At 33.5% G+C, this 22,109-nt stretch overlaps 1 long non-coding RNA gene and 1 pseudogene across 1 annotated transcript in view; both read left to right on the forward strand.

Moving 5' to 3' along the window:
- Window positions 1-22,109, forward strand: part of LOC144292364 (uncharacterized) — a 52,682-nt gene that overhangs the window by 11,178 nt on the left and 19,395 nt on the right. The gene's annotated exons all lie outside the window — the stretch shown is intronic.
- LOC144289974 (protein BTG4 pseudogene) lies at window positions 17,475-19,702 on the forward strand (annotated as a pseudogene).

The raw sequence follows: 22,109 nt of genomic DNA on the forward strand, positions 1-22,109 counted from the left end.
GTGAATCCCTGGCTGGAAAATAAAAGTTTAGCTTCTGTGAAACTAAGATGGAAAGTTTTGGGAAATTTGAGCTTTATCCTCATGGTACAACTGTGTGTTTTAAGAAGACTGTCTATATGGCAAAATACTTCCCAGTCCAAGCTCAGAATGAGGGAGTGGAACTACCCTTCTTCAAAAGGGAAGATGAAATCTTAGACAAGGAAAGTCAGTAGTTACACTTATAGCAATAGTTATAATATATAGTAGTTATAGTCTTCAGAGTCCAAATATTAGCTGATATTGAACATATTTCCACTGTGTGAATGAGAAATCAGAGTAAATTTAATTTGACTTGGAAATTTTTATCCATTTTTTTCATCAAGTGCTACCAGACATATTTATACTTATTGGATTGTTTTCATTCGTTTTTTGGTAAAAACTTGTTTTCTATTTAATTTATTCTTGTTTTCTTTTTCAACTTTTATTTAAATTCTCCTTGGTTAATATATAGTGTAATATTGATTTTAGGAGTAGAATTTAGTGATTCATCACTTACATATAACATCCACTGCTTAAAACGAGTGCCTTCCTTTATACCTATCACCCCTTTCCCATCCCTAACTCACCTCCCCTCCATTAAACCTCAGTTTGTTCTCTATAGTTAGGAGTCTCTTATGGTTTGCCTCCCTCTCTCTTTTTATTTTTCCCTTCCCCTATGTTCATCCATTTTGTTTTTTAAATTTCACAAATGAATGAAATCTTATGGTATTTGTCTTTCTCTGATTTACTTATTTCACTTAGCATAATCCACTCTAGCTCTATCCACATTATTGCAAATCACTAGATTTCATTCTTTTTGTTGGCTGAGTAATATTACATTGTCTATGTATAGCACTTCTTCTTTACCCATTTGTCAGTTGTTGGACATTTGGGCTTTTCCCATAATTTGGCTATTGTTGGTGATGCTGCTATAAATATCAAGGTGCATGTGCCCACTTTGAATCCGCATTTTGTATCCTTTGGGTAAATACCTAGTAGTGCAATTGCTCGGTCATAGAGTACATCTATTTTTAACTTTTTGAGGAAACTCCATATTGTTTTCTACAGTGGCTGTACCAGTTTGCATTTCTACCAACAGCACAAGAGGGTTCCCCTTTCTCTGCATCCTCACCAACATTTGTTGTTTCCTCTGTTGTTAATCATTCTCACAGGTGTGAGGTGATATGTCATTGTGGTTTTGAGGGATTGTTTTGTTCTTACCTAAAAAGCAGAAAATGTTTTTTTACTAAGAATTTGGAAAACCCCACAATTAAGACCAGAATGACAACAAAAATATAGACTGATGTGTTACTTTCTTGCAAGTAGTCGATTTTTTTTTTTTTAAGATTTTATGTATTTATTTGAGAAAGAGAGCATGAGCAGGGGAGAGGGGCAGAGAGAAACAGACTCCCCACTGAGCAGGGAGCCCAATATGGGGCTTAATTCCAGGACCTTGGGATCATGATCTGAACTGAAGGCAGATGCTTACCCAACTGAGCCACCCAAGCAATCCTAGTAGTCAAGAGTTATTATTGACACCTAATTATAATTCCCATTTGTGTTCAAATAAGATATATGATTAGTTATTCAGCATATTCTCATGTCAGCCATTTAATTTTTCTGAGTCTTTGTTTTGATTCTTGGTATGATCTTCACATTTTTTTCTTTGATACTTCATTTATAAGTAGAACAAGGATACTGACTCATGAGTAATCAGCTGACTTTTCAATGTGAAGGCTTTTCAATATATATTTATTGTATTGGTTGATAGATACTAATTTCTGATACCTTATTTTATAATTTGTCTTCATACTTCCATTTTTCTCTGTGTGTGTCTCTTCCTCTCCTGTGTTTGCTTTCATCTCTTTTGAGATTTAGGAAGTATGAATCCTGTGGATTCAGGAGGGTGGTGAAATAATGCCTTAATACGTCTTTAATTGTCAATGTTGAGAGTAAAAGTGTATCCAAACCACGTGTATGCAAAGGCACTATTATATTTTAATCCCTATCAATCGTATCTAATCAGTTTCTCAGTCTTATTTATATCATTAACCAAGATAAATAATTTATTATCATAAAATGATTTAAATGCATTCCTTTTGTAATTATATTTATAAAACACATTTTTGGACTTTATTATAATTAACAGACTTTAATATTCATGGCTATTTCACTGTTTCCATAACTGTTATATCATTAATTTCATTAACTTTTTATACTAAACCATATAAATATGTATTCTAGTAAACTTAATAAATGTAAAAAATAAAACTGCCCATAAATTAAAATACAATGTTTTCACTAGAAAAGCAATGTTATCATTTTTTTTGAGGGCTTACTAAATGTCAGGCACTGTTTTATTAACTTTTATTAGTATCTGTTACCATATATAGTCGCAAATTTCTTTTTCATGTAATAAGAACTTTCAACATCTACTCTCAACAATTTTCATATATACAATACAGTATAATACAGTGATTAACTTTAATCACTTATCTGCACATTATAGTCACATGGCTTATTTATTTTATAATGGGAAGTTTGTACCTTTTGACTCCTTTTATTCATTCCTCCCAATTCCTACTTTGCCTCTGGCAACCACCAATCCTCTGTGTGTAATCTATGAGTTTATTTGTTTTGTTTTTAATTTTCCACTTTAAGTAAGATCATAAGGTATTTGTCTTTTTTTTTTTTGTCTAACATACTCCACTTAGCATAATGTCCTCAAGGCCCATCCATGTTGTCATGGATGGCAAGATTTTATTCTGTGTGGCTTAATCATATTGTATTACACACACACACACACATACACACATATTCTTTTTCCATCCATCCTCACTAGATACAGGTTATTTCCATATCTTATGGAATTATAAATAATGCTACAGTGAACATGGGGGCATTATTTTCAAAATAGAATTTTTGTTAATGTCCATCACCCAGTTACCCCATCCTTCCAAACCCCTCCCTTCCAGAGACCCTCAATATCCTACAATTAAGAGTTTCTTATGGTTGGGCATTAAGGAGAGCGTGTGATGTAATGAGCACCGGGTATTACATAAGACTGATGAATCACTGACCTCTACCTCTGAAACCAGTAATACATTATATATTCATTAATTGAATTTAAATTTAAAAGCTTAAAATAAATAACCCCCCCAAAAACAAAACCAAAATAAATGATAATGTTCAGGTTCATAAAAATTAGTATTTTTGTTTTTTGTTTTAGTTTTTAATCCTATGTTTAACTTTTGAGGAAACTTTGCTGTTTTCTATAGTGGTTGCACCACTTTTCATTCCCATGAGCAACGCATAATGGTCCCTTTTCCACATCTCTTACACTTGTTCTTTCATGTCTTTTTAGCAATAGTCATTCTAACAGGTGTTATTATGTCATTGTGGTTTTGATTTACATTTCCTTGGTAATTAGTGATATTCAGCATCTTCTCTTGTATCTGTTGCCTATCTGTATGTCTTTGGGAAAATGTCTATTCCTATGTTTTGCCTGTTTTTAATCAGATTGTCTTGAGCTCTTTATATATTTTGTGATACATACTAACCCCTTATCAGATATTTGACTTGTAAATATTTTCCTCCATTAAGTAGATTACCTTCTCATTTTGTTTATGAACTTAAGCATCTTCATTTGATTTTGTCCCACTTGTTTAATTTTTCTCTTGCTGCCTTTACTTCTGGTGTTAGATTTAAAAACTCATCACCAAGACCCATGTTGAGGAGACTACTACATAAGGTTTCTTTCTTGTTTTTTGCCACCACCACCCCCCCTTGGAGTTTCATGGTTTCAGGTCTTACATTCAAGTCTTTAATCCATTTTGAGTTCATTTTTTTGTGTATGGTGTAAGGTAGAGATCCAGTTTCCTTATTTTGCATGTAGCTGTCCAGTTTTCCTCACATTATTTATTGAAGAGTGTCCTTTCCCTATTCTTGGCCCCTTTGTGATAACAATTTGACCATATTCAGGAGTTTATTTCTGCACTGTGTATTCTGGTCTGTTGATCTATGTGTCTGTTTTAATGCCAATACCATACTGTTTTTGAGCAGTATCATTCATGTGTGTAAATATTTTATTCAAAAGTTTCCATTTTAAAGAATTTAGTATCCAAACTGAAATACTGTTGTCTCTCTTCCTTCTCTTGTCCACATGGGGAGTTATTGAACAAAAAAATATATACCTCATTCAAGATTCTTTTTTTTTAAGATTTTATTTATTTATTCATGAGACACAGAGAGAGAGAGGCAAAGACTTAGACCGAGAAATAAGCTCCCTGTGGGGAGCCTGATGTGGGACTTGACCCCAGGACCCTGGGATCATGACCTGAGCCAAAGCCAAATGCTTAACCACTGAGCCACAAAGGTACCCTAGTTCAAGATTCTTAATACAGTATGTCTGATTGCTTTCTGGAAAGTTATAATGTTTTAGAATCCCAGCATCTACATGTTAGAGTGTGTGTTTCATCATGCCTTCATTCATTTAATAGATATTTACTAGGTAGCTTTTATTATACATAATGCTATAGTTTTTTTAATTCTGTGAATTTAAACATTGGTGTATCTTTAGAATTCAAAAATGTCCAATTTAAAATTTTGGTGTATAAACATTTTTAATTTAAAAAAATAAAAAATAACAATTAAAAATAATAAAAATAAAATAAATTTATTGTCTTATTATACAATATGTATACTTAGATAATAAGTTGAGTTATGAAAATTATTTTATGGTGCTATGTTTATATTATCAGTAACTGAGATATACTAGGGCAAATGGAACAGTTACTACCTAAAACTCAGGAGACCCATCTGTAGACTTCCCGCTCAGTAGCTTTGATCTTAATTTATTACTTATCATACACACACTGTAGGTGCTTAATCCTTGAGGGCTACATTTTTAGTCTCTTTTAAAATATGAAACATTTAGGACACCTGGATGGCTCAGCAGTTGAGTGTCTGCCTTTGGCTCAGGTCATGATCCCAGATTCCTGGAATCAAGTCCTGCTTCCTCTGCCTATATCTCTCCTCTCTCTCTGCTGTCTTTCATGAATAAATAAATAAAATCTTAAAAAAAAATATGAAAGATTTTAGATTTCGTAATCTCCAAATTATCTGAACTTTATGATAGTTTTTTGTCTGCATGAATCATTTGGAGTCAAGGCAGCGGAACCACTGAAGGAGGAGGAAGAGGGGAGAGAACAGGAATCGCTGTGAATATCTTACTCTTTTTAGTGTATTTGATCATACAAAGGGTACATTTTCTAGTTTGAGATGGAACCAAATCAATGCCGCCTCTGCTGTTGTTTGCAGACACAGAAATCACAGAGAGTAGATAAAAAATGATTGTCCTACTGCTCTCTGAAGTAGGAAAAAAGGAAAAAGGAGAAAAACAGGGATTCTTGGAGAGGCAAAAGTAAAGGCTAGGTTACTACTTCTTCAGTGATTCAGAGAAATTGACTGGAAGTGAAAGTCTAGAAAATGAGCTTTCTGACTTTTTGTTACATGTTGGCCTACTTCTGCAGCGCACCGCATGACTCCTAACACAAAGATAATCCTACAGGCTAAATTTAAAAATGATTACTCAAGCTTTCTTCCTTTTATGTTAGGCTGAGGTCTTGAAGACTGAATTACTTGCAAATATTTGCAGCCTTGCTTTTCTCTGTGAGGCTAAGTCACCTGAATACTTTGGCTGGGTTGATTCTTTCAAGCATTAAAAAGGTGAGGCAGAGAAAGTTGAGTGACAGTGTTGTAGAAATAATGTCAGAGCTTTATTCAAACTTTGGCCTTCCCAACTAAAGAACCTATATTCTTAACACTGTATTAAATTGGGTTTGATGATAGGTACCCATCATGAGAGCAGTTACTTTTATCATGATTTTCCTGATTTTCATGAGTATTAGCTATGCCAGAACTGCCTACCATTGCACCTGAATCTCTGCTGTAGTCACTAACTCCTAGACTCCCTTCCCTACATCTCTCTGTGCACATCTCTCTTACTTTACACTAGGGTTTTCATTGATTGAACTGCAGTAAGAGGATTCTTTTTATCCTTGGACTTACTTCCTGGAATTTCTTTCTTTTCTTTTTTCCTTTTTATTCTGAACCTGACAAATGTATTGCCTGCTCAAGTAGGGTCTTATCAAAAGCTGTACCCTTCAACACTAGTGATCCAGAGAATAAGTACTTATGTAAGAGGTAGCCATATGTTTATTTCCTTGCTTTTTATTGAGAAATGAAATTTCATGTGTTTTCAGTCTTGTTAGTTTTTCTATGTAACTGAATTCTGTAGTGCTTGTTGAGTAACAATTTGGTTTTCCTTTTAGATATATCACATTCTTCACATCATTAAGACATGATGATTTGTTAACTTCTGATACTATTTTCTGGTTCACATATATGTTATTCTTCATAATTTAATTAATTGACAGAAAAATCACTTTCACCATGGACTCAAATTGTCTAGGCTTGAGTTTTTACTCCAGCTAAATATCAGGGAACTTACATTATCTGTTAATCGTGTTTCAGGCCTAGTTATGTCACCTATAAAATGATGATAACAGGGATACCTTTCTTACCATGGCATAAAAATAAATATGATAATGTCAAAAATTGTTTCTTAACATAGAGTGCATGGTAAATATTGGCTTTTTATTAGTAATTACCAAAGTAAAGACATTCTAAAATTAATGAACTGAACATAGTTTATTTATACTATCAGATGTGAGGGCAATTTAATAAAGTATTATTTAGTCCTGGGAGCTCCTTTAGCTTGTATATATGCCATGATGGCAGTGAGATATCTTTATAAGTGACTTTTTACTAGCAGCAGTGTTGGTGAAGCTTTTCTTGACTCTAATTTGCTCTGAAAGATTCATGTGGTTTTTCTAAAGTTCCTGTGAGCAACTTTGCAACTGAAATTGAAAATTCGACTGACCATATGTCATTTCAGATTTAGTTCCAGAGGACGATAAGATAATCAGGATGAAGAGGGGGTTGGCTACCAAAATCACAATAAAGAAACGTGAAAATGTAGCAAAAGTAAAGAGCTGCCTTAAAGTGCACGATTAGACTTTGCAGTAGAATTTGAGTCTCTCCTGAAACAAACACTAATTCATTGGTTCATTAGTTAACTTAAAGATATTTATAGCAATAAAAATTTCAGCTTCCAAACTGTCCTAAACATTTGTTGCAAGAAAGTGAACCTGGCTCAAGGCAAGATCATACTTTTAACTTCACCAGCATTTTTTTGTGTAGGATGCCATTGGTCTCAAACTATATGTTGAAAAAACACTGATGCAATGTTTACTGCTTCTAGCACATTGTGTCTTGTATTATCGTAGTTATTTTTGTATATGCATTATTTCTCCAACTACCTAACATAGCATTTTAACTGTATTAATTTTTGTTTCTAAATATTTTATATATTCCTGATGTGCATAAAAATGTGTAAAGAGGAAGGAGTGAAATAATGAATAAGTCCTACTTTTGAAGAAAAAATAATAAGATTCAAAATAAATGTCATCATTTATTTGATAGACCACCTATAGGCTCAAATTCATATCTAAAACGTTGGACTATTTAATCTATTTACATTTGTATTTACATTGATTTTTCATTTGACATACGTGTCCCAAGATTATTTTTTCTTCCTTTCTTTGGAATCAATTGATGGTTTTTATTTACTTCCCTTATGTGTTTCCAATTTATTTTAGTTAACTTAGAGGTTATATATACATACTTGCATACTTATGACAGTAGTACAGATTTTGAGAGTAATGAATATGCCATGGAAGAATGTATTTTGCCTCTCTCCAGCAATACTAGAAATTTAAAACATTTTCCCTCTGTGGGCTCAGTTTATTCTTTTTGTTTCATTCCTATAATGCATTTTAATTTCCATATAGTTGAGACCATACAGAACATTACTATTATTTTAAACAGTATTTATTTAAATTTACCCATATATTTAAGCCTTATAATGTTCTGGCAAATCCTTCATGGACTTCCGTGTTTTTATCTTCCCTTTTTTTTTTTTTTTCTCCTGTGTTTTTATCTGATGACGAATGTGATTGATATTTTCCTTCAACACTTTGAAGATATCAATCCACCATTTGCTGGCTTTTTCCATAGTGTTTCTCCAATGAAGGTTTTTTTCTGTTTTCAAGATTTTCTGTTTGTCTTTGGTTTTTGGCAATTATTCCAAAGTGATCAATGCTTGATGTTACAAGATGAACATATGGGTATAAAATTAAATCAGAGTGAAAGTTGAAAAAAAAACAAGTCCAAGCTGAGTCAATGGATTTGAATGTAACAGAATTCAAAAAGCTGGTGATAGTCTTTCATTTTCCATATTACGACTATCTTTATAAAACTTACTGCTTGTCAGTTTTTTGTGTATATATCAAAGAAAATTATCCGCAGTTATCTAAAAGTCTTATCCTTTCCATTTCTCCTCCATTTTCTTACTACATAATCTTTGGAGCCCAGATTTTCTTTATGTACTTCTAACAAAAAAACATATTATAACAGACTGACTTGGGAAGCAGATGTGATAATCCAGCTATCTTCTAGTAAAGCAGATACGAAAGGTATTTGCAAAAACGTGAGGGAGTTACTTATAGCATTAATTATATTTTGTTTTGGAAAAGATAGGTTTTGAAAATATATGTTATGTTACATTAAATGGATATAGTCAGGGTATTTTAAAAATGAATTAAGTGCCTATTTTGAATATTTGTCTTATTTTCTAAAACACTAAACATTCACAAGGAAAGCATTTTGAGGACTTCAATATTTTAAGAATGTAAAATACTCTTGTAAGAAATATTCTTTTAGACACGCCTGCATGTGGTCTTCTTTATGTCAATCTGTATTGGGATCCAGAACTTCTTGAATGTTGGGATCCACAGAGCTTCTTGCCATTGTTCATCTATTTTGGAAACACCTCAGACATTAACTATTCTGATATTATTCTTCTCAATTCCCTTTCATCTTTTCCTGTGATCCCAGTGGAACATATGGTAGACCTTTAATTCTGTTCTACATGTCTCTTGTTTTCTTTTCTAGATATTCTACTCTTTTCTGCCTCTGCTTCAGCTTTTATTTTTTCTATCTACTTGCTTTCCATTTCAGTTTTCCCATTGGTGGTCTGTTCTATTTTCTTACCCATCAGTTGAGTTCTTAATCTTATGTATTACACTGTTCAATTTTAGAATTTCCATTTGAATTTCTTTATATGCAGACATTCCTCATTTTAGACAGTATTGGTAACGGAAACTCTTGCTACTGGAATTTGTCCTTCCTTTGCATAGCTCTCTAGTCAGTGGAACCATGCAGAGCAAGAACATGATCTCGACATACACATATTTCAGTTACTACCTTTGTCATCAAAAGTGAGGACTTTGAGTATTCCAGTTATATACCAACACTTCTTCACACTTCTTTATTCTCTTAAACATATTATTTATATTTATTTAGAATTCCTTCTTTGTTAACTCTATTAATTACAGCAGTCATACTCAGAATGCTAGCATGTGGTTAGATATAGTTGCCCCATAATGTAAATTTCCTATATCACTGCTTAATTCAGTTGATTTCGTAAACATCAAACCTAAATTACCTGTATTTATATTATGCTAGGTGTTTAAAGAAGGATAAATGCACAATTATCAGCTATAATTTCCTCAGCAATAATTTTTTAAATAGAATAATTTTTTAAATGTTAAAAATGGAAAGGCTAAAGAGAACCTTCATGTTTAATTCAATATACTTTTTTAAAAAAATAATAGAATACAATTTGCTTCAGCAAAAATTATTTACCTGCAAGAGGAAGATGTATTAAAAGATTTTAAAAACTAAGTATAATACAAAGTTTGATACATGAATAAATATGTTATGAGTAATATGAGGGTAAAGGAAAAAATATGGATTTGAACAGGTTTATTTCAAGCATCTGATGTAGTAGACATTAGAGTAGGCCTTGAAGACAATACTTTTGGATTCCATATGACTGCTCCTTTATTTTTTGTGCCCTACTTTTTCTTTTTCTATTCCCATCTCTGACTGCTTCATATGATCCCCAAAGCCTTGCTTTGCGTGAAGGTGGAAAGAAAATAGAAATACCCAGACCATGCAATGTTGGAACGACTGATGGATCATTATCGAATAAGCCAGTGTTACTTCTTCCTGTGAATTAATTCATTCTAATCTCTTAAGGAATATAGAATTCAGATAAAAATCCATCTATTTTTTCCTGAAAATAATAAAGCTTTTAATGCTTTCTTTTCTGAAAATGGTCTTTTTGGCATCCTAATCTTACCAAATTTATATCTTGAGATTGGTTTGTCAATCAGACTAGAGGCAACATGCTCAAAAGTATATAAACATAGACTGATGCTCAGGTACTTAATTCTCCAAATATTATTTTTATCATAGAAGCAAAATAAAGGGCAGCCCGGGTGGCTCAGTGGTTTAGCGCCGCCTTCAGTCCGGGGGTGATCTGAGGATCCGGGATCGAGTCCCATGTCAGTCATGCTCCCTGCATGGAGCCTGCTTCTCCCTCTGCCTGTGTCTCTGCCTCTCTCTCTCTCCTTTCTGTGTTTCTCATGAATAAACAAAAATAAAATCTTAAAAAAAAAAAGAAGCAAAATAGAGTAAGAGAGAATAATATACAATAAGGAGCAGGAGAACTAATTTTATATTACTTTATTCTTTTTCCTGACATTTTTAATTTGAGTCAATTATAACTTTGTAGGAAGTTTCCAGGAATTGTATTCCCCAGCTTAAAATCAGTACTCCAAAGAAACTCTTTCTTTTTAAAAAATTCTTACCATTAAAGAGCAATTTTGTATGATTGGTATCAACATGTTTTTTTCCACATCTACAAAGCAACTACTGTCAACCTTTCAACATTTACTGAAAATAACCCTTCATCAGAGCTCCTAGATTCATACACAATACTATTTCACCATTAAGTTTGAAGACTTGATTCATGTGCCCGTGCAACTCTGAAATTTCCTACTATTTTCCAACCTTTTAGTGATTTAGGAGAAAGTGAAGAAAGTAGAGTAGCAACTAAAAAGTCACACTCAAAATGAACACTTTTCTTTCTGTTTCTTTTAAGAGGTGAGCAGAATGCCACATAAAAAAAAAAAAAAAAAAAAAGAAGCAGCAGTTCTCCTTTGCTTCATAAAGACAGCAGAGAACCCATAGATTCTCCAATAAAAGCATTTTACAAGATTTCCAGAAAAAAAAAGATATTGCTGGGATGATTTTAAAATGATCTTAAGAAAATGAAACTGTGCAAGTATGCATAGATTTTCCTTCCCAGTTATGTCTACAATATTGCTCTTTGGGATATATAAAAATACCTTTGAAGATGGCCTTATCTTTACTTTATGGTATATACTTTGCCATTGCCCAACAAAGCTTGAACCAAGGCTTGATGAACCCTATTAAAATATGGCAGTAGGGTTGTGAACATGTTAAATCGTGTAGAAAATAATTGAGAAAATCACATTTAAAAAATAATATTGGAAATAGGAGAGAAAAGTGTATATGTAACACACGTCTCAAAATTTAACTGTTTAAAATTAGAAGGTCTTTAAATATAAAAGGTCTACACAAGAAAAAGAAAAGGTGTTGTTCCAAGTCTTTCATCATGATTCACTAGACTCTCTTAATAAAGTACACTAAGATACTCCAAACTTATTTTCTAGAAATGGGAATTAAATTAGTACATTTATTCTAGGGATTTTTTAATAAGATCTACTTAGTGATAAGATCATATGAAAAATCACAGATTTATATCTGAACTTGGCAAAGTCAGATCATATACTTCTTTGTTTCTTAGATATTAATTTCTTAAGTTGCAGAGATAAGAGTATAGAATTATCAAGGTGTACCCTTGATATATTATCTGCTTTATGAGGTAAAATACACATGATAACTTCTAGGAGGCCCAAGTTTTGCCCCAATCCCTCTACTGCCTCTATTCTAAATCTAAAGAGAATGATTTCTTCTTTGTGATCTAATGAGATCTTTATTTTATTCTATTTCATTAGAAAAGTTAGAACACAAGGGATATTATGCAAACATTAGTAAGTTAAATGTTAAGTCCTTCCTTAAGTCAAACCTGCCTCTTTCCTGAGAAGTGAGATTTCTTTACCAAGGCCTATTTTTTATTGGTTTCTCTTGTTCTAAATGATGAACAACAGCATTTATTTGATTCCCTTGGAAGAATCCATGTTTGCAATTAAGCACAACATCAAAAAAACTTTTACCATGCCAAGTATCTGACTTTCTCTACATCTTATGTGATTTTCTCATAAAAAAAAATTTGTAAAATCTCCTCAGGACACCCCATTCATTTTCTCCTGTCATTACTCAACTTAATTTTTAGTTTAAATTAGTCTGAATATCTTATCCCTCCCAAAGTGTCAGAGACAAAGGCTTCCATTTATGCAATAGGTGTCTCACAGTATTTCTTAGCTCCATCACATGTGATTCTGTACAAGATCTCTAGAAACATAAAGAAAAAATTTTTGCAAGACAGAACATGGAAAATATAATTTCCATTTTGTTGCAAGATGTGATTTCTTCACATGCTGTAACATTAAAAATATATAATATAATCATTTAATTCTTAAAATGTATTTCAGATTAGTAAACTAGTTTAGACCATTTTTCAAATTAAAAAACGGTTAACAGGAAAGACACTTATTTTGTGAATGCTGTATATTTCATGACCAAAACACATATATTTAAGACACACACCCAGAGCTTTATACTCCAACAAATTTACGAGAAAACAGAATCACTCGCTGCTAATTAACTATGTAAAGAGGATTAAAGTGCTAAGAAATAACCTTTGCCTTAATCAGTGGTAAATTTATTTAAAATGTTTAAGAAAATAGAAGCAAGATGTTAAAATCATTTTTGCTAAAAGGAGTATTAAGAAAAATGTTTCGATTCTCTAAATTCCATGGGCAATATGCTTATTGGTGGTCATTTAATTATGGGAGAGGAAGCTGTGAAAATGGCCCCCAGCAGGAGTGCAGATTTATCATTATGCATACAGAATAGAAAACTTAGCCTAGGCTTCTAGACATAGTCCTGCATGCAAAACAAAACAAACCATAAAAACAAAAAACAAAACAAAACAAAAAACCAAAAACCCGCTAAACTGTGTGAGTGTGGTTTAGATTGCTCTGGTTCATGGTCAAAGCTAAGCAGAAACATTATTGGGTGTTATTCTGTATGTTGGCAAATTGAACACCAATAAAAAATAAATTTATTATAAAAAAAAGAAGAAACATTACTTTTTCTAAGCGCTGGAAACATGTTGTCCGGGAGAGGAGGAGGCAAGCAAGCTATAGATACGGCCATGTGAAAGGAAATTTCTTGAGTATTTTTTGAGTGATAAAAATCACACTGGATTACTCCACATATTTATTTTTGAAAAGTCCAAAAGATTCATCGGTAAACACTTCATTTCCAGAGAAACCTTACATTGCCACAGGGCATGTCACACTGACATGGTGTTTCTGTGGAAGGAAGCTAGCAGCCTAGACTGAGCTAACTACAGAAACAGCAAGTATTCTAATAGAACCTTAGTCCATCTGGGCTTATGAGAGAGTTTTAAGTTTCATTCAGCTTTTATTAGTATTATGACAACCATCCCAGTCTATTTTCAGAAGCTTGTCTGTCCAGTTGCCCATGAATTTTATCAGGGGAAAAGTGCTGATAGTGTTCAAAAGTACCAAAGGATATTGTTATGGAGAAGATTGTGGATTCCAAAAGCGACAATTTTCAACATTGCCTGTTGAGCTAAACTTCATTATCTCCTTCCAATGGAATGGGGTGTGTTCACAATACATGGTAGCTCATTTATACATATTTGGGTATTTTTCAAAATTATTCTTATTGTTCTTAGGATACTCCCACCCCCTAACCTCCCTGACACAATTATTAAGTTTTCCATACTTTCCCCACAATCCATGATTTTGACATGAGTTTGATCAACACCAAAATCCTTACACCTGATAATATCTCATAATCTAAGCATCGCAAAAATATTTCTGCACCATCAGAAAGAAATAGTTTTGTCTGAATGACTAAGCAATAGTTTAGAATTTAATCTTTACTATAGGTTCAGGAACTGAGTTTGATTTTTGAAAAATTATTGAATATTAATGGTCCAATTTCTCCACATTTAAAATCAGAAAAATTTGTATTGTGATTAAATGACTTTAACTGGTGCTGAACTGGATGAAAAATTAATGAGAATTTACTGATAAGTAAGATGATAAATAACTTGTTTTCAAAGGGAAAATTTTCATGGCCATGGACAGTAATAACGTCACTTTCAGACAGTATTGCTCTACCTAAGTTTTTAACAATAAAAACAAAATTGATGCTCTGGATTTTGATATATTTTGAAATTAACAAAATTTTCTAAGGTTTAATACTTAGTCCTTAGCTTGTCAAGATGTAATAAATGCAAATTTAAAACTTTTACACTTTGAAAATCATGCAGAAGTATCAAGCCATTTCTAGAATAGGAAAAAATTCATTTCAATATGATAAATGTAATACTATGATTTGGGGTTAAACTTGGATTATACGGATATGAAACATAATTACATCAGTAATATTATTGCCTAAATTGTAAAACAAAAGGAAACACTGAAATGTTATAACATTCTACTAGCATTATATAAAATTCCGGTACTCATTTGTGATGTTTTAGTAGACATTCTAATATTCTGTTATTGAATTGCTTTAATAGCATCACAGTCTGTGTCCTATTACTGACTTCCATGAACAGCATGAGACAATTGGGTTTTTGTAATGCAGTTGTAGAACAAAGTGGTCTATCATATAAATTGGTATCCATAGGAGTAAATAATTCTGATGAGATTTACCTCATTTATTTTAAGAAATAAAAAAAGTATCACTAGATTTCACAAAGCATAATTAAAATCCTAATTGAAAATGCCACGTGCTACATGTGTACTGTCTGTCATCTCACTTTAGAGTTTGCCAGTATTTTAAATACATCTTGCAAGGACACGATAATAGCAATTCAATGTCTTTGTGATCTTTGTACTTAGTGTTGCAGATCCGATGTTTGAAAGTTCACCTCTTTGTATTATAAAAATAATTAATTGTAAGTGAATATAGAATTAGTTTATTATGAAAATTGATAAAGTTAGTAGCAAAAAATTTGACAGATATTAGAGTACATAATCAAGCTTTTTTCACATGGTTTTATAAGTAGACTTTACCTCTTAACTCTCTTTCTGGAACTATTCACCTTGTTAATCTTAAAATATACACACTAGTTTCAGATTGTCTGAATTAATGCAACTTCACATGAACCAAAGACTCAAACAGTGAAATTATCAAGTTTATTATCATTTTTGTTTTAAAACCTTAGTTTTCTGTCAGAAAAAAAAAAGAAAATACACCTAAACTATAATGTTTTTAGTCAAAGAAACTGAAACCAGTCAAAATTGGTAAACTGAAGTGGACAAAATTACTACTACTTAATATAAAACCATAATACTGCTAGTCCCTTTTTATGACTGTATTCAATAATGTGACTTTAGATTCTACTTATTATAATACCAGAGCATTGCAATTTTTTATTAGAATTATAAATCAAAGGGAAATATTTTGCCTATAGCACAAGAAGAAAAACATTTATTTTGCCTGTAAAAGATTCTCCTCAATTTGCTATCCACTAAATATGTGACACGTTATTAGAAATCAAAATAAAGGGAACAGAAAGTTATCAGTCCAATAACTAAGGAGATGTTTTATTCTTATTTAAAACTGTTAGATTAATCAGGACATTATACATTACAAAGTGTGTATTCATTTTTTCAGGTTTATAATAAGTTATAGAAAAAAACTACACAGAATATAAGGTACGTAAGTACTCACAAGTATCAACTGTGGCCTTATTACCACACACCATATTTTTATTTGTTTTGTTTTGTTTTCATAACAAGCTATAAAATGGTCATACATTTGTATTCTCCAAGCTGATGCTAACACATATCTTTTTCCCCCTAAAAATTCCATCACAAAAAGTAATAATGTTTTTTATTGGACCTGTTGTAGACTTGTAGTTTATAGAAAATATAGATGAATTTTAATGTCATATATATACATATATATTAATTTATAAATGAACCTTTCATATGTATCAAGTATGAACCTAACATAAACCGTATTACCAGTTGCTAGTATATTAACATTCTGATATATTACTAAAATACAGATAATACAAATAGTCAATGTATTATCTTCAAAATGTTTCATTTTTGCATTTGAATTCACTCTCAGATGGCTTATTTGAAAGCAAATGTTAAAGCTCCCTGGAAGGATGGCTGTTATCTTCAGCTGCTCCTCATTCAAGGAATTGTACCCACTGAAAGCTGGAATGGAGGAAATGAACTGAATCTTATATAGTCCAGCTGAAGCTGAATTTTCCTTTACCAGGTCTTTGGGAGAACAACAGCAGTGAATTTTTTTCTTTAGAGACTTAAGGCAACTTTGAAAAGCTAATAAATGATTAGGTAAAATGAGTTATTTTGAATAAACATGAAAGAAAATGTACCAGAATGACTCATCACAGTCGACATTTGAATAAGTAACATATTCAAGACATTTTTATTAAAATCTTTTGTCAAGTGTCTCATTTTAAGATCAGATGAAAGATACCTCCAAGGCTCTTGAAGGATTTTTACTTTTTTAGTGAATATTATACTTCTACCTCCAAGGCTCTTGAAGGATTTTTACCTTTTTAGTGAATATTATACTTCTACCTTTATGTAACATTCAACATAAAACACAATAAATATATGGGGCATTGTTTTTTCACTCTATGAGTCAAAATATTTCTTTAAAATGTGGCGATCAGTCCCATTCAAAATAAGAGAACTGGAGTTCTTTTTTGTGGTGCCTCGGAGGTGGTCAGGTGCTTCGAGGGAGAAGCTGAACAGCATTTTCCCAACTACTGGCTGCTGGAAACTCACTGAAGTATGTGATGAATGCATATTCTGTACCTTTTATGAGAAGTATGGTCAAAGAAGTTGCTGCTGATATTCTAGGTGAAGAAGGGATGGGTTATGTGGGTTGGAATTGGTGGTGAAATTACAGACAAGGCTTCCCCATGAACTAAGGTGTCTTCATCCATGGTTGTCTGCCTTCTACTGGGCAAGGGTCATTCCTGTTATAGACTAATAACTGGAGAAGAAAACACAATTGGGTTTGGGTTTGCATTGAAGATGCTAATCTGAGTGTTCTGAACTTGGTCATTGTAAAATAAAAAAAAGGAGAGCACGATATTCCTAGACTTATTGATACTCCCCATGATCCTCTCCTGGGGCCCAAAAGAGATAGCAGAATCCATAAGATTTTCAATCTCTCTAAAGAAGATGTCATTCACCACTATGTTTGGAAAAGCCCATAAGCAAGGGCAGGAAGCCAAGGACCAAAGTGATGAGCGCCTTGTTATTCCACCTGCCCTGCAACAAATGTGGGTGTGTTACTTTGAAGAAACAGTGTATCAAGAAAAATAAGTAAGGGGCGGCAGAAAATGCTAAACTTTTAGGGAAGAGAATGAAGGAGGCCAAAGAAAAATGCCAAGAACAGATTGCCAAGATACAGAGGTTACCCTCCTGGGAGTTTCTACCTTTCAGTAGGAATCCAGTCAAAAATGAGATTTTCTAAGAATAACAAGATAAGATATTAAAAAATAAAATAAGATAAAGCTGTTATATATGTGGTAAGCAGAATAATGTCCCATATGACGAAGATGTCCTTAGAACCTGTGACTATATTTAGTTTTATGACAAAGGAAAATGAGGATTAAATCAAAGTCGCTACTCAGCTGACCTTAAAGTAGGAGAAATTAAGATTGAATTGAAGCTGCTACTCAGCTGACCTTAAAATAGGCAGATTATCCAAAATAATCCAGATGAAATAATTTAATTGGAAGAGTACCTATCAGTAGGAGAGGGAGGCAGAACTATGAGTTGAAGGAAGATGTGACTAGGGAAGAGAAGCGTGGTGAGGTCTGGCGTTGCTGTTACTGAAGATGAAGAAGGCGGCTGTGAATGTGGGCATCATCTAGAAGCTGGAAAGGGCAGGGAAACAGATTACGCTCTGAAGACCTTGAAAGGAGGGCTGCGCTGCTGACACCTTGACTTTCTTGTTTGAGGCCCCAGTTGGACTTCTGAACTACAAAAGTAAGTTTAATACATTTTTGAATAAAATGAATGAATAAAACATTGTATGTCTGTAGATATATTTATTACGTAATGTGAATTGACCGAAACCTTAGTTGAGTCAATGTGAAAATACTGTTGACAATTTAAAATATGCTCTTGGTCTCTCTTATTCCATTTCTGGGAGTTTATCCTAAAGTTACTTTTACACATACAGCAAATGATACAAAAATTGTGACCTGAGAAATTTTTGAAACTTGAAATAACTGAATATAAATCAGGAGATAATAGCTTTATGTGCCTTTGTGTTTGTGTGACTGTGTTGCTTTTTTTTTTTTTTTTAAAGATGTTTATTTATTTATTCATGAGAGACAGAGAGAGAAGCAAAGACACAGAGGAAGAAGCAAGCTCCATGCTGGGAGCCCGATGCGGGACTCGATCTTGGGTCTCCACGATCAGGCCCTGGGCCAAAGGCAGGCGCTAAACCGCTGAGCCTCCCAGGGATCCCCCGTGTTGCTTTTATAGACCCTACAACAGCTATAGCTTCAAAGAAAGATACATTGGCACATGGAGACAGATGAAGGTTAATTGCTTTCAAAAGTACGAATTTTTGAAAAATGATGTATTGTACCACATATATAAACAAATTATTAGAAATGGTTTTGAAATTAAGATCCTAAATTTCTGGGCCACTGGTTGGTAATTGTTTTTAAAGGATACAAAGGTGTGGGTGACAGAAACTTAGGTATGGTTGGTCTTTCCACTTTTTGTTGAGGATAAAGTTAGGTTTTAATGATCTACTCTTACAATTTACTTGAATCGTGAGAGAGAGAATTGTAACAACAGTCTTCTTTGTCACAAGATTAGTGAAAAAACATGAGAAGTTGAGTCAGTAGATTTCGCAGAACAGCTGATGACTATCTTGTTTGAAACATACAGGAGTTCCTGGCACGCTGATTGCCCTTCTAATGGGCAAGTCTTCAGGTGTCTCAGCATAAACAGTAATGAAAACAAAGGCCCCATCCTAGGAAGGGCTTGTGCTGAAGGTGAATTGTAAGTTTTTCACCTGGGAATTCCAAAGGAGATGACCATCTGGGTAGATCGCTTTGAATTGTGCTGTGTGTACGGTGAGAAAAATCCTCTACTTCCAACTGTTTCTTTTTAAGGTAGATGGGAGGAATGGAAATGGTCTCAACAAAACAGTTAATGCTGTTAACAGAGCCACATTAGACTCTGGCATTTCACCCAATGAGGAATGTCGTAATAAAGAACCTCAGATAATGCCTGAAGTGCGCAACTGGAAGAATATTTATCAGGTTGAAATTGAAACAGTCAGTTTAATTTGGTCCCAAATTCCCCAGAAACATTTTATGGTAGATTCCTGTACGAACCTCCTAGGAAAGGCTTATGTGTCACATGTTGCGGAAGAACCCTAAAGGTCCTAGATCTCAGCTATCCACAGGATAGGCAGGTACCTGTGGTCCAAACACAGTGGCTGGACACTTGGTGGGGGTAGAACTTGGAGGAACTGTTTTATTTTCTCTAAAATAAAGATGAGCTTATGTTGAGAGACCAGGAAACAGGAAAAAAAAAATCATAATAGGGACCATGGTACACGATGGTGAATCATCTCATAAAGATCACAAATACATTCTTAGCTGTACTTGCAATTTTTATCTAATTTACATGAAATTTTATGAAATACTAATGGATATACTTAATGAGTTAATAGAATGATGATATTAACCTATGATAAGATTCCATAAATTTTGGGCCTGGGTGGGTCAGTCAGTTAAGCATCTGACTTGTGAGTTTAGCTCGGGCCATGATCTCGGGGTCATGGGATTGAGCCCCACATTGGACTCTGCACTCAGCAGGGAGTCGTCTTGAGATATTCTCTCTCTCTCTAATAAATATCTTTTTAAAATTCCATGATTTGTGAAAAGTCAGCAGTTTAAATTTAGTAGTTTGTCTTAAATTTTTAACAAAGGTGCAATATAGAATGAAGTGCTTCGAAAAGTTTAGAAAATGCATAAACATCTTTTTACACTCTAATTAGTAAGGATTGAGATTCATGAATATAAATCTATGGTAAGGTACTTCTAGAGCTTTTGAAATTCTTGCAGTATGATTACAAATGCCGTGATTACTGCTCTGGAAAAAAGATGACAAACAATCCATATACAATTTTACATACTATATATAAACTTATCTATAAGCCTGATTCTGGTAAATCATGACTCTTAAAAAATTAAAGGAGAAGTTTGTTAAAGCACGAAAATCTTCACATAAAGAGCTAGATTTACGAAAGCTGACCCCCTTCCTAGTCTATGCAGCCTCTGTGCTTTCAGAGAAAGCAATTTTAAGTATGTCACAAGGTCAACTGTGGACTATGAAGTAGTAAATCCACATTTTTTCCAGTTTAGTTTCACTGCAGAATTATATGCTTTCATTGGAGAAAAGGAGATGAAAAGAAGAAATAGCATCTGCTCAGCTTTAGGCCTGATTAAGGGGAAATTAGTTCCATCAACATATGTAAATGCCCGTTTCCTAACACTAGACCTAAGAAAATCTTAGAGCCTGAAGGAGGCGTAAATGTCAACTTGTACAGGCTTGTCTTTGCATTATGGGTTCGATACTATCCTCATAGTTTTATTCAAAAACAACTAATTATAGACAAAACTGGAACTTGAATTCATGTTTATTTATTCCGTAACAGACCAAGCATCTCCTTTTTACCTCTTAGCATCAATTTGCTTGAGGGACTGTCTCCATTCTATTACACATTTCTGATTGTCTACCAATTTCAAAACCTCAGATCCAAAGAACAGGCTTTTGACCTGAATCCTCACTGGAGCAGATTTCTTTGGGGAAATTTTACCTCTGTGTCGATTTATTAGGAGAGTAGTCTATTAGAACTCAATGGTGTCAAGGCAACCTGTTGAAGGAACGTCTCATGAGTACAGCTATTGAGATTGCTATCCTTTCACACTAGTACTGAAATAACCAAGTTTTATCTTAGGTTACCCAAAAACATGAGGCCTCTGACAATTTAACTTTGGGGACCAAGAAAGAGTTGCTGGAAATCATTTTAAAGGAAAATCACAAAATCTGAAGGTGGGGTGGTTGTGTAGGATAGTACAGTGGTAGATGAGGGATGAGCAGATGAACGGATGGATAACACATGAATAAAAGGATGATTGACAGAGTTCTTGGACATATCTCAACCTTAACCTCCAATCACGGATAAAATCTTGGGAACTTATATCACACACTCAATACTATTCTTTATGGTATTAAATGATAAAATCCAGAGATTGACTTTACAAATCACAACTGTCTAGAATCCTTAAGTAACGTTAACATTTTGATCAGGACAGAAAACAGTAATAACGAGAATGCCTCATGGAACCTTCTGAAGCAGACCTCAGCTTACTGCTGAACAAGGTCTCTGTCTTCCCTAGACACAAGGCAGGAATCCCCTTGAAACAAAGCATGGGCGCTTTCTCTGCTGACCATAAGGGCAAAGCAAAATGCAGAATCAAGGAGACAGACGAGAATGAAAATACGAGGAAATACAGGAATTTGAGTCTATCTATTTGAATAAAAAATAATTTATGTATACCTCTAAGGGTGCTCAAAGAAAACTAACCTATCTTTGGTTCTAGCTGGTGGGTTTTGTGTGTGTGTGTGTGTGTGTGTGTGTGTGTGTGTGTGTGTGAGATCATTTTTGCAGTTCTTTTATTCTGCTTTTCAACTAGCTTTCAAACTGCTACCCTAGTAGTTTGCTGGCTGGGCAAGCACAAAGGTAATCTAGAATCAGTCCATTCAGTTAAAAAAATT

The sequence above is a fragment of the Canis aureus genome, chromosome 2 (genome assembly GCF_053574225.1).
Source record: "Canis aureus isolate CA01 chromosome 2, VMU_Caureus_v.1.0, whole genome shotgun sequence".
Taxonomy (NCBI): Eukaryota; Metazoa; Chordata; class Mammalia; order Carnivora; family Canidae; genus Canis; species Canis aureus.